Below are 14,141 nucleotides of genomic sequence, written 5' to 3'. Positions count from 1 at the left end.
GTCTTGAAGTTTAACACCATTAGTGTCCCCAAAAGTCTCCCTGGGCTCTGGAGTCATTCTTGTTTTCTCCCCACAAAGTCTGGGAATCTACAGCTTGGAACAGCTCCCGGTCAGCCCTGTCTTGCCAGCCTAGTGTCCCTACACGTCACTATCATTTCCTGCCTGGACTGTTAGAATGGCCTCCCTTTACCAGTCTACTCTCCACACAGCTTCCAGAACTCTCCTTCTTAAAGGTCTGTGGACTAATCTGTGCTCTCAGCCCTACAGTCACTCCCACAACACTTAGCCCTGCCTGTCTAATTCAGGAGCTGTGAGCCCAAGTGGCTATTGAGCATGCAATGTGGTTCCTGAACTGAGGAAATCCATTCTAATTTGATTTAATTTAAATTTAAAAATTTAATTTAAAGGCTGATGCCAAATTCAATTATTAGAAAACCTCTAAGTATGTTTGGACAACCTGGATATGTAAATCTACTTCTTCCGCTGTAAACTTATGAAATCTAAATACCGATCAAGTATTTCAGATAAAAACTCGGCACCTTAGTTGTGCTAATAATGTAAGATATACACCAGACTTCGGGAAAAAAAATAGTATGATAAAACTAATGACAAACATCTCATTAATTTTTATATTGATTGCATGTTCACATGTTAATATTCTGAATATATTGGTTAAATAACATATTATTAAAATAATTCCACCTGTTTCTCTTACTTTTTAAAATGTACCTGTTGGAAAATGTTAAATTACATATGTGGCTTATGTAATATTTCTCACTGGAGTAAAATCCAACCAATGTTCTTCCTACATGAGCTGGTTCCAGTTTCTCTCTGACTTTATCTCCTAAGACTTTCTTCAGGACTACCAGGTACAGTTGTCCAGGTTGTGGCCTGAACAATGATGGCTAATGGTAATTAGTCTACCTAGAAGGCATACCTTTTTCTAATTAACACAAAGATACTGTCTGGGCTAACAGATGCCCAGACCTGCCCCTCACTTTCATGCTATCCAGTTGGCCTTGCTCTCTTACATTATGCCAGTTTTATTCCTGCTTCAGGGTCTTTGGACTTGCCCTGGAATGCTATTCCCATTGGCTTATTCCATGAGTTGATTTAAGGTTGCTGGCTTAATGCCAGCTCTGCAGAAAGGCCGTCTATGATGACGTAGCAACACCTTGTCTAAAGTGGCACCCGACCCCCCTGCCACTCTTTGAGTTGATCTACTTGTTCTTCTTAGAACTTACTTCCACCTGAAATTATATTGTGAATTTACTCACTTGTTTGTTTGTCTCTCCCACTGGAATATAAGTTCGTGAAGGTGGGGGCTTTGTCTTTTTCACCAGTGTATTCCCAGTGCCAAGAAGAGATGGGCACATAGTAGGTGTGTTGACGGAATGAATAGATTCTTATCTCAAAAAATGGCGACGGCATTTGATGAGGTACAAAAACGCTCTGTAAGAAGTTTGGATCACTGAAAGGAAGAAAGAGAAGGACGAAGTGGAGGAGGAGGGGAGGGGAGGGGCGGGGGAGGGGAGAGGGAGGGGAGAGGGAGGGCGAAAAGAAGGAGAAGGAGAGGAGGAGGAGCTTGTCCGAACAGCAATAGAGAATTCTCTGAACAGAGCCAGACACAATTTGGTCCCCCAGATTTTGTTATGTAGTTTGCAAAAGACTTTCAAAGCAATCCCCTGAAAATAGGCCTTTTGATGATATTAAAGAGGAAGACTTCCAGAGATTCGTAGGAAACTCATTTGGGGAGCTAGATTAATCTGGACACATTGGCTATAATTAACAGGACCTCAACACATTAGCTCAAGGGATAAAGGACTCCTTGTCCCATAACTGGAAAGGCATGGTGCCACTCTAGCTCTGGAGACCACAGAAACTGGTTTCTAGGGGTGCCAACCTCCTATGTCTGCCATATTTCCTGATTCCTCCCCACCCCTTGACTCTCGTTCTCAGTGCTTATTGCCATCTCTCTCACCTGCATCAAGTAGATTTTTTTCCACTGGAGAAGTGAGGAAGGGCCTTAGATCCTCTTCTTTCAAGATCTGGATTGTGTGTCTGAATAGAAATAGCTCTTCCCAAGCTCTCTTAGAAAAATTTCAAGAAAGGATTCTGGCTGACCCATCACTGGACCAATCACTGTGGCCAAGGGAATAGTGTCCTGCGATCGGTGACCTTGGCACAAGCACCAGAATGAAGCATGGGGGGAGCTGTCGCCTAAAGGGAGAGAAAGTGGTAGTGGTCCAGCCAGCTTCCCAGATGGGCAGTGGTGGAAAGAGGGTGTTCTCACAGGTCAGTCTGGCTCTGAAGCTGATACTTCAGTCACTAAGCAACACAACTCCCTGATCACAGACAAGGTCAGCATCCTGCCAGGAGAGCGCAAGCCACCAACCCAGTGGCTCACTCCACGTTTGAAAAAGGATGGTAGGACTCATAGATGTTCTCTACGGGGGAAAGGATGAAAAGAAATCAGTTAACAGATTGAATGGACTTCTAGCCTCGGTCTACAGAGGCGGTTCGAATGGCTTCTACTGTAGACAGGTACTAGATCAAACCATGGTCAATACGGAGATGTTCTAAGCCAGGCTGGAAAGAAGCGAGGGCAGATAAATCGCTGCAAACAGATGGCATCCACCTGACAGAGCTGCGGGAGCTCAAGGATGAAATCGGGATGGTCGGTTGGCAGGAGTGTGGGACCTGTCAGTGCAAATGGCCGCCGTGCTGAAGAGGATGCGGGCTCACAGATGTGACCCTGTCCGTAAGAGCGCCCCACCGGGGCCTGGGGAATTACAGCACAGATGAGTCAGCTCTCAGCCTCCATCTGGACCCAGCTGAAAGTAAGAAGAGAGAGAAGAGGAACCCGTGGACAGGGCAAGGAAGAAAAGGGAGCAAAAGCAACCACACAGGTACCGCCCAGAGCCATCACACCAGACGGCTACCCTGGAGTCCTCCAAGACCCAAGAGGGTGAGTCAGCATGGGCACCAAGGGATACGGATGGCTCTCATTCCCTGCACAACCCAGAGCAAGCAGCCCATCTGTCTGGGAGAGATGAGGTTTTCCCAGCCATGCTGTCCTGGCTCCAACCCCAGGATCTGCCCCCAACTAGACTAAGGAAACTTGGACTGCTTGAAAACTTGCCTGAGCCTGTAAAATGAGGATAATCACTCCTCACTTTTAAGGCAATGCTGGGGATTAAAACTGATAAGGAAAGCACCTGGCAGGTAGCAAGCAGGTAGGTAATAAATGGTGACTGGTATCATGCATCATTCCTGGAACCAAAGAACTTGCCAACTGAGTTCCACAGCACCCTAGGGCCACTTTGGAGGGTCTTCAAAGAGGTCAGAAATTAAGATTCCAGGCCTCCTCCCCTGTTTTCCTGAAACAGCTCTGCTTGTATTTATTTTCTATGTAAGATTCCTTTTGAGAAAAGGTGTGGTATGGCGGAGTTCTCTGACCCCCTCATGTCCTATCCCCTCCTCACTGCTTAAGGGGTTGCCAAATGTAATTAATGATAGTTCTACATAATAGTAATGCAAGTTCATTTGCTTCTAGATTTACTGCCTCAAAAACTCTAAAGCATCTGGACCTTCAGTGCAGTGGCTGAGGGCATGAGCTTTGCAGGCAGACGGTCTGGGTCTAAATCTTACCTCTGACTTTACTCACTATGTTGCCTTAAGCAAGTTATTCAATGGCTCTGGGCCCCAGTTTCTTTCTTTATAAAATGAGTTTGATTATGATAATAATACTCATTATACTCATCAGGATGTCCTGAGGATTGAATGAGTTAATACATGCAAACTACTAGGATGGTGCCTTGATGCTATTAATGGCTACTGTTATCACCATCACCACCATCACCACCATCACCATCATCACCATCATCGCCACCATCTTCATCACTGTTATCACCATCTTATCGCTGTATGCACAGAACACTGTGATACTCTCCCCTGTCCTCCAACACAGAACCAAGAACAGTAGTTTCCCTGGCTTTGACTGTGCAGGAAGCCAGAAGCTGGACCCTGGGACCTGCACTGGGGACTGAGTTGGAAGGGGAGGCTGGAGGGTGGCCTGTGGAAGGTGGGCTCCCATTTAGCCTTTATCTGAGCCTGATTCTAAAAGGACTGACAGACAAGCCAGGGCAGGAAAGAGATGTTTTCTGTGTTGCAGTGTTCCCTGGGTTCCTTATTGTTATTCATAACCAGGTGTTTTTTGATTGGGTACCTTCTCTGGTCTTGATCTACACATTCACACCCTTCTGTGTGTCTAGCGGTGACAACAGTGGGTAACTAAGGGGTTCACTCCTACAAAAGGTTTGAAAAACATGTGCTTAAACTTTCAAGACTTCAAAGAATTTTACTCACTAAAGACCTTTTGAAATAATTGAGCCACTGACCAATTGAGATGAGGACTGTTTTGACACAGGTGGGGAATGATAGAGATCAAGGAGCAAATGGTAGTAGTAAGGGGACACAGACATTCCTCCAAAGGGAGGTGCAAAGAGCAATACTCCTGAAAGATCAGTGCCAGCCAGTTCAATTTAATATTCTTTTACAAGAGCTGAAGGAGGTGGGGGGTGGGCACAGAGAAAGTTCAGGTTAACAGATAAAAGGACAAGGGATGGGAAATTGGTGACAAAGAAACAGGAAGATCTTAAGACCATAGAGGTAGGCAGGAAGGAAGGAAATGAGATCAAATGTGAGCAAGTTCAAGGTGATATACTTAATAAAATGGGAGCCCTTGGAGAGTGCCCTCAGCATACTGCTTCAGCAAAGTCACTGTGCTCCAGACATCAAGAACAATAAAAAAGGGAAAAGGAAGGCTGTCACTTACACATTAATGTCATTTCTACATTCCGCCTCCCATTCCTTATATTTGGGGGAGGTTCTGAGCTCTAGCTGAGTAAGTCACAGTGTTGCCAAATCTGGAAACAGCTGAACTAGGGGACTGGGTCAAGGCTAGTTGGGGGAGTGGTGCACAGGGAGCCTGTTATCTGCTGAGTGGGCCATCTGGCTTGTTCAAGTGCTAATGGTCTTGTTACCTTCCAGAGGCTGACCTACAGAGAGGATAAAAGCCATAATGCTGCCATCACTTCCCGAGATGCCCTATCAACTCAAGTGGTAGATGGCTGTGTTTTTCTCTCCAGAATGCTTGTGTGCAATCAGTGATCTTCCAGCCCCTGTGGCAAGATTTGTGAACCACAGATACTTAGGCTGAGCTGGCTACAAAGCTACTTCCTATTTCTTGTGCCCTGTAGTTCAATGCCCAGTGTCAATTTCCCTCTTGTTTAGATTTCTAGTGTGAGCTCATTGCATGAATGGCCCAAGAGAACTCTCCGACCAGCTGGCTCTCTCAAATGAGCACATTCTGCCTTTTTCACTCCTCTGTTTTCTTCCATAAGGCTGAGTGTAAGAGCAAAGGAGCGTTGGCTTTTAAACAGTATTATGTGTCATCTAAATAAATACATTTCACTGGGGAAAACATGCTAAATATGATATTCCCATGAGTCACAAAACAGCTGTGCTGGCTTTGCAGCATAAACCTGCTCCCCCATCAGTTCTAAAGATTAGAGAAGAATGGAAGAGTCACATTTCAGAATGGGTGATCCCCAGAGAAGCAGGAAATGGTCACCTCCTGCCATTCTAGGGGGGCCTTATGAACGGCCATGGACGGCCCTTGAAGAATAGCACCCAAGTAAAATGTAATGAGGGTCCACAGAGCTCAGCACAGATCTGGAGTTCATGGAGAGGGAGAGAGATGGGCAGAGGGAGAGCTACAGAGCAGAATGATTACATCTCCCTTTGCTTTGATTCCTATTACAATTTAAAAAAAAAATCAAACCCCTCATGGTTCTACCCAGCCACCACCACCACTGCCAAGTGCAAGGAATCTTGAGTTCACAAACAAATGGGCTGATATTTGCAAATCCACTTTGTAAAACGCAGAGTGGTATTGGCAGAGTTTAGTTGTCATTATTGTCATATAAATGACCATTTAGGTTTGCGTCTCTCAGTAGACTTGGTGTTGGTGTGGGGACTGGGGAGAAGCACTTTAGAATAAAGTCAACCCCATACATCTTAAAATGTCAGAGAATCTTGAAGAATGGTTTTGGCTGTGACCATGTTCACTGCATTGAAAATTCAGGAGGCATGAAACAAAAAGGGTGGGTATGTCATTTTACTCTCCCAGATGGCAATTTAATTCTGCATTTCCCTAACCTAATTAATGGGAGGCCACCCATGTCACTGTAGTGGAAGGCTCACTGTGACATTACCATGGTTTCCTACTGCACTCTACAAAGGTGAGATTGCCTAGTTTCTTAAGACACCATTTTCAAGAACGATTTGAGACTGCGCCCAGGAGAGAGCCAACAGGCAAAAGGTATAATAAGGATATGACCCTCAACTATTGAGTGAGTTTTGAAGGAGATTATCCTAACAGGGCTGTCACCTTCAAATCTTAATCCTTTTGGACCTCTACAAACAGCCTATCAGGCTCCCTTTACTCATGTCTGAGAATGCCTCTGGCAAAGGTAGACTAAGGACATTTCAGAGGGAATGAGCAATAAAGAGGCCAGGTCTAAGATACCAGAAGCCCTCCATGGTCCATCTCTCCCCACAGCCCTGACTTTGATTTGGGACATTCCTTCTAGCTGCTCATGAATTTCTGAAGTCAGTCAGCCCCGATCCAGTGCTGAGAATTACATGTGGAATGTAGTCTTCTAATAAAAAAAAAAAAAAATCTGAAATTAAATCCTTGTGTCCTTTGATAGTATCACTCAAAAGCAAAATTGCCTGCTCAATTATCCAGACAGCACTTTTTGCCTATGCAGAGAAAAACGACACACAACAGAGCTAAGATACTTAATAGTATATTTTCAGATGCAGAGACCCCAGAATATCTTTGTTAGTGTAATTAATTTAGTTGAATCGTGCCTACCAAGAAATTCTTAAATTATGGTGCTATTTGAATAGGTGATACAATTAAAAAAAAAAAAAAACTCATATTTATTGTCAAGTGATAGGAAGAAATTGAGAGAGGGATGCAAATATTACCGTGAAGGCTTGAACAACCACAATTTACTGCGAAGAGATAAAAACCAAACACCTCAGCCACATTATCGCCATAATTGTGTGCCGTTTACCCATCTTGTAAAGTAAACGGATCATGAAATGTGAGAGCACGTTTCAAAACATACATAGAAGGTGTTAGAGTGATTTTGCGTGGGCTGCCTGACTTAATTGTAAATTGTTTTTCTTTCAGCAGGAAGTGAAAAGGTATTAATTAGCAGTGATTTCGACAAGACTGCACGTCCGTGGACTTGGGCTCGGAGAGGACTCTGCCAGAGTGCTTGCGTCGCTCAGAGGTGCCTTTTGGTTTGGGTTTTCTTTTTCTTAAGGTATGAATGGCATTTTGTCGTTTGCTGATCCCTGGTGTGGGCACACATAGAAAGATGCGAGATTTGATAAATGTATGAGTGGCTCTTTTTTTTTTTTTTTTTTTTTTAAGATTTTATTCATTCATTTGACAGACAGATCACAAATAGGCAGAGAAGCAGGCAGAGAGAGAGGAGGAGGAAAGAGGCTCCTCGCTGAGCAGAGAGCCCAATGCGGGGCTTGATCCCAAGACCCTGGGATCATGACCTGAGCCGAAAGCAGAGGCTTTAACCCACTGAGCCACCCAGGCGCCCCAGTGGCTCAGGTTTTAACGAGGAACATTTCTCCTCTCGCTCCAATTGGCAAAAGGGAGATGCTGCGTTGCACGGCACGGCCCCAGGGAGCTGCCAATGGAGGAAGAGGACAGCAGCCACTGCACAAGCTGCCTCTTACAACTTCAGAGGAGCTGGCACCAAATCGAAATCTTACTCGACACTCCCTTCCTTTCCTTCCCAGTGACTGGTTCCGCGCCTTTTCCACCAACAGGTTTTTATTCTCAGCAGCCAAAATAATTTATTGGTTTCCACTGTTCTCCTTGGCTGAATTCTCAAGAGCACCGCCTCCCTGCCTTCCTGGACAGACTCTCTATAATTCATTTGGCATCTCATCACCACCTTATCGCTCTTCCTTCCTCCCTTTCTCCAGAGTTGTGATTCTTTCTTCCTTCTCAAGTCGAAGGGGGAATCGCAAGCACAGAGACACCGTCCAGTTCGGGTGAAACTGAACAGGGATTGAACTCTACCTCGTTTTTGCTTCTTCGTGGAAAGATCCTCGGTGTCACCCTCACACGGCTAGTGAATCAACTTCACTAAGGCAACCAAACTGTCCTTTTCCTTCGGGTCAACCTCACGGTTCAGCGTTTCCCACTCTCAGGCGTGACTATTAATGGCCTCATCTCCAGGAGCGTTTTCTGAGTTCCACACGTCCTGTTTTACCTGGATAATTAGTGCCATCCTCTTGTTTGCCCCAAAACAAAACCGTTATGATGTAGGTTCTTTAGGTCGGTGGGGAATGGGGTCTTTGCGCGTGGGCAGTGGGTCCGGCGGTCAAATTCAGACTGCCACCTTTGGTAATCCATCTTTCCAGGGAGACCATGGAGAGATTACAAAATTCTGATCAGCTTCCCTGTTGTAGACAAAACAAAGTGGTAATAGGGAAGTGAGAACGACTCGTTTAAAATTCAAATTTGGCTGTGGTTATGCTTAATGTGTGTGCGAGTTTCACACCACCCTTTGTTTTTACTGTTTTGTTTTTGTTTGTTTGTTTGTTATGGTTTGGGGTGGTTTTTTTGTTGTTGTTGTTGTTGTTTTGGGTTTTTTGTTTGTTTGTTTGTTTTGGGGTTTTTTTTGTAGTTTGGGCTCGAGACTTCCATTGGTCCGTGACTTTCAGTGATGGATTCCAGGGAACGGTGAGCAGTCAGGGGGAGCATTGGGGGGGGCAGGCTGCTCCCGGAACAGCGGTCCACCTTGCAGCCTCCCACACGCCAGGGAGCAGGTAGAGGGGGCTCAGCCTGCCAACACTCTCAACACCCAGGAAACAGAGCGTGTGTCAAGAAATTGCAGAGTACCTCCCAGTGCAGCTGCAGGACCCACCAGCACGCACCTCCAGCACAGCATAGACCTTGGCGTCTTCCTCTGTAAGTTAACGTTTTTCACACATACAATGTGGAGGAGTTAACGTTTTAAAATGCTGGCAGCAAGTGAGGGACTGGAACAGGGGCACTGAAGAGAGGCAAACCTTGGACATATGGCTAAAAATAATACCTACATTCTCCCTTTACAGATTTAATTATTTTGCACCCCTGGTGAGCTGCCTGAGGGCTGAGATGCGCAGTCTGTCCCAAGCTCCTCCACAGTCCCTGACACTTGGTTGTTACTGTATTTAAAGCAGACATCAGACAAGAGAAATGGGAAACTGAGGGTCAGGAGGGAGTTTGGGAACACTGGCAAATCCACCTACAGCTGTCGGCAGGACACCGGCTCCCTCAACAGCCATAGGTCAGGATCCAAAATTTAGATCTCTCTCGACACTGCTTTGCAGGGCTCAAGAGGAGATGGTCTTCCTCACGTGGAGCGTGGAGCTCCTACCTTCCACCTGGATCAGCACCAAGGCCGTTTAGAAGACAGCCCCTCCAGATGAACCTCCCAGACGTCATGCTGAGACAATGAAGCCAGCCATTAAAGAAAATACACTGTGGGATGTTGCATGATTCCTTCATCCAAAAGTCAAAAACAAACACAATTTATGGGGCGATTATTGAGAGGGGACTTAAGAGAACTTTCTTCAGCACTGGCTTCTAGATCATGCTCTGGATTTATTTGCTTTGTAAAGATTTATCAAGTTGTACACTTGAGATGTGTGAATTCACTGTATGTAAGTTACACCTCATTAGTTATATCTTTACATAACTTTCTTTCTTGCCCTCTCTCCTTCTAGCTCATAAACTATGAAAAATGTCAAACATACAGAACTGTACAGGGAATGATAACTTACATTCTGTGTACTGATGATTTAACCTTAACAGTATTTTCCTTCAAATATTTTTTCCCTCAGTTTTGAAGAAATAAAACATCATAGGTGGGGGGCGCCTGGGTGGCTCAGTGGATTAAGCCACTGCCTTAAGCTCAGGTCATGATCCCAGGGTCCTGGGATCGAGCCCCGCATCGGGCTCTGTGCTCTGTGGGGAGCCTGCTTCCTCCTCTCTCTCTGCCTGCCTCTCGCCGACTTGTGATCTCTGTCTGTCAAATAAATAAATTAAATAAATCTTAAAAAAAAAAACCCATTATAGGTGGAACTAAAATTCTTCTCGTATCTGTCTCCAGCCCCATTGCCTACCCTTCCTCTCCAGAGGTAACCACCACCCTGCATTTAGTGTTTTTCATTCCCATTCGTGTTTCTATATCTTTCCAACATAACTATCTCGTGGAGCCATAAAAGATACACAGTGTTGTTTTGCGGGCTTTTAAACTTTATATAAATGGTATCATATAGTTTGAGTCACTTTGCAACTTTCTTTTTCAGGCAAGAGATTTTTGTGTTGAAGCTCAGCCATCTGGATCGGTGTACCTCCACTTGCTTCATTTTAACCACTATGTAGTGCTCCATTGTCAACATAATTGCAACTTATTTATCCATTTTCCTAAAGATAGACATTTACGTTGAGTGGCAAAGTCTGTTGGTTGCTTCACAAGTGTGCTTCCTCCCTCCTCATTAAGACCCCACTTTATGCAGAACAAAACATGAAAGGATACATTTCCTCAACTGTTTTATTCCCAGATGGGGCCATGTCTATATTTTGGCTGCAGGAGTTCCTGAGTGGGAGTAAAGAGCATCAGACTGGGGCATACCCTTCTGTTTCACATCTTTCCTCTTCCTTTTGCTTCCAACGTGGGTTTGACAGCTGGAGCTCCACCCCCATCTGAAACCACCACTTGGAAAGTTCCTTGAGAAACCCTGTTGGGATGAAATTCAGTTTATAAATTAATTGACAGAGAACCAGTATCTTTATTACACTGAACATCCCTAAGCTTGTATATGATTTATCCATGCATTACAACAAAACAAAACCCACCTCTGGTCATGCTTTGTACTTTTCTCCACAAAGTTTTCACATGTTTGATGTGTTCCCAATAGGTCTAAATACTTTTGGTATTTGAGATTTGGACTCATGACCCTGAGATCAAGACCTGAGCTGAGATCAAGAGTCAGATGCTTATCTGACTGAGCCACCCAAGTGCCCAAATTTTATTTTATTTTATTTTATTATTTTATTTCCCTCATTAAAACAGACCTCAACTGTATGTTTGTTTCTATTCCTATCATTGTTATTTTTTTTTCTGTCCCCCTTCTTAAGAAACTGTTTCTTTTCCATCAGCTTTCTTTGCATCGTGTTTGCCTTTGTGGAAGAACAGCTTAGGACCACTCAGTGGTTGCTCCTACCCACTCAGCAGCCTGAGCAATGGGAGTTGCCGACCCATCTCCAGCAGCAGGCTGAGGGCTCCAGTCTTCAGTGGGGAGCTGCTGAATAGACACAGAGCACACCTGCCCACCCTTAGACAAGTCTGCAACTTCAGGTTCAGTGGCAGTGAATGCAGGACCTGGGGCAGTCCACTCACCCTGAAATTCCTTCTTGATCACAGCTTTTTTTAGCAGGAGCCAGCTCTCCCTTTTCAATCTCTTTAGGATCTTTCTAGAAGTAGAGATCAGGCACGACTTCCTACGGGTGTTCCCGGGAAATGGTGCCACGCATGCTCAGAACTTCCCCGGGGTCAACACCCACCACATCAGACCTGTAGAGTGAGCTCTCTTCTTGTTGTAAGGGATGGTGATGTCCCCCCAGCACAGGGGAGAGTCAGTGTTACACAGAGCAACAGTGGCCAGGTTAACATAACACATCTCTGTGAGAGGCCGGTGGTCAGCCCCAGGATCTATAACCACCAGAAGGCTGGAATCGTAGAAAGCTGCCTGGATCTGGTTAGTGAATGTTCCAGGAGTGAAGTGGCCAGCAACGGGAGTGGCTCCAGGAGGAGCAGCAAATTTCAGCACAGCTTGCTGGCCAGTGTTCCTAGACCACATGACCCTGACATCAGCTGGGTTTTCAATGGCAACAATGGTGCAAGCTGCCAGCAGAAGCTTCTCTCAGCTTCTCATCAGATTCGTGACAGAGATGCTATCACTTTTCCTTTTGTAGATGGACTGTTCCTTTTGGAAGTCAAGGTTGGGGCCACCTAGGTAGGTTTCTGCTGCAAGGAGCATTGTGAAAGTTTCCTTTTAAGTTATGACAGGAACACAGAACAACACTGTATGGACCTCTCTCTGGGTAATGTGGAAAGACCCTGTTTTAAAATCTTGCTAGAGGCTTGTCTATTTTAGTTGTTTGATTAAAAAGCCTGTTTTTGTCACTTTGTAATATTATTCCTCCTTTAACTTCATTTTCTATATTGTTCATCTTCACAGATTATATTTTTTTACTCTTAAAACAAAAAGTGGCATTTTAACATAAGCACTACTAGTTCGTTGCATTTGCCAGTGCATTTAATGAGTTTTTGTGCTGTTTCTCGTTTCTCAGGCTTTTCTTCCTTGTCCACTTCCCACTGACATTGAGTATCTACTGGTAGTAAAGTCTTCTATTTGTTGTACATCTGAAAAATACCTGTTTTGCCTTGACTGCTGAATGATAGTTTAGCTGGGTATAGAATCCCAGGGACGGTGTTTTTAAGAAGACTTCTTTGCCGTGCTCATTGCATTTTATAATTACATACATTATGTGATAATTTGAAAAATGTCCATCTCCTACCAGGATGGTTTTCCTTTGTTTTGTCCACTGCTGTGTATCCCAGTGTCTAGAACAATGCCAGGCACAAAACAGGCACCTAATAAACAGTACTGAATGAATAAATGAATGAATGAACCCTTCACTAGGTTTTTGTTCTCCAAGGGCAACGTGGGTGTCTCACTGCTTGGGGCTAAATCCAGTGACTTGCCTAGTGCCTGCCACGGTAGGAATTAAATGAACATCTGCTGCAGGAATAAATGAATTCATCCAAGTTCTAAAACCAAAGACCAAGAATAGTACTCTTAGAAACTAGTGTCATTTGAAAAAGCAACCTTTGGAGTCATGTAGGCCCACATTTTGTTTTAAGATTTTTATTTATTTATTTGACACAGAGAGAGAGAGAGATCACAAGTAGGCAGGGAAGGAGGCAGAGAGAGAAGGGGAAGCAGGCTCCCTGCTGAGCAGAGAGCCCGATGTGGGGCTCGATCCCAGGACCCTGGGATCATGACCTGAGCCGAAGGCAGAGGTTTTTTTTTTTTTTTTTTTTTTTTAAAGATTTTTTAATTTATTTATTTGACAGAGAGAAATCACAAGTAGGCAGAGAGGCAGGCAGAGAGAGAGGAGGAAGCAGGCTCCCCGCTGAGCAGAGAGCCCGATGTGGGACTCGATCCCAGGACCCTGAGATCATAACCCGAGCCGAAGGCAGCGGCTTAACCACTGAGCCACCCAGGCGCCCAAAGGCAGAGGTTTTAACCCACTGAGCCACCCAGGTGCCCCAAGGCCCACATTTTCTTTCTAAAATATTTTCCCTGGGGTTAGCTACAAGGGAGTTGGGGACAGAGAAGGGGCTTTCATGAAAGCAAGGCCTTCCTTGGATTGTTTCCCTTTTACCAAATCTGCACAAACTTTCAAAGACCTGTTCCCAGAAAGGATAACATTCTCCGGCTTAACAGGGACACTGCCTGAGACCTTGTTTTTGAACAGACTAGAAGGCATCATCACTGACGGCTCCTTTAAGGGAAACGGGTGTCACAACAGGAAAGATGACATCCAGGTTCAGACTGTATGGACAGGAACAGTGACTAATAAGATATTCAGCTGTTCTGCGGTGGCCTTAGCAAGGACGTGTGGTAGAGCCCCCGGATGCCTAAGTGTGAGGAAGTGCACTGGGATTTGCAGTGATGCCCATTTAGGAAGGAGGCAGGGGCCTCAAGGCCCATTGTACAGGAGGCTTTGAAAGAGTTGGCCCCCTGGGAGCACTAATGTGCTTCGATTTGGCCATTTATAAAAGGGAAGGAACTATTAGGACGTGGAAACAATGTCTGGCCTGCACCATTTAGAGGACACAGGGGTCACCTGTGTGTCAACCAAGGAAGAGGGTCATTCATAAATCCCTGAGTCCATTCGTCAGCCCTGAAACTCAGCT

At 45.0% G+C, this 14,141-nt stretch overlaps 1 pseudogene across 1 annotated transcript; it reads right to left on the bottom strand.

Annotated features, from left to right (window-relative positions):
* Positions 1-11,352: 11,352 nt before the first annotated feature.
* LOC309854234 (small ribosomal subunit protein uS2 pseudogene) lies at positions 11,353-12,195 on the bottom strand (annotated as a pseudogene). The gene has a single exon. The product of its transcript is annotated as a small ribosomal subunit protein uS2 pseudogene (transcript).
* Positions 12,196-14,141: the final 1,946 nt, after the last annotated feature.

This window comes from Mustela nivalis, assembly GCF_964662115.1.
Source record: "Mustela nivalis genome assembly, chromosome: 19".
NCBI classification, from domain to species: Eukaryota; Metazoa; Chordata; class Mammalia; order Carnivora; family Mustelidae; genus Mustela; species Mustela nivalis.
The sequence above is the reverse complement of the archived record's forward strand: the minus strand, read 5'-3'. Positions and strand labels throughout refer to the sequence as shown.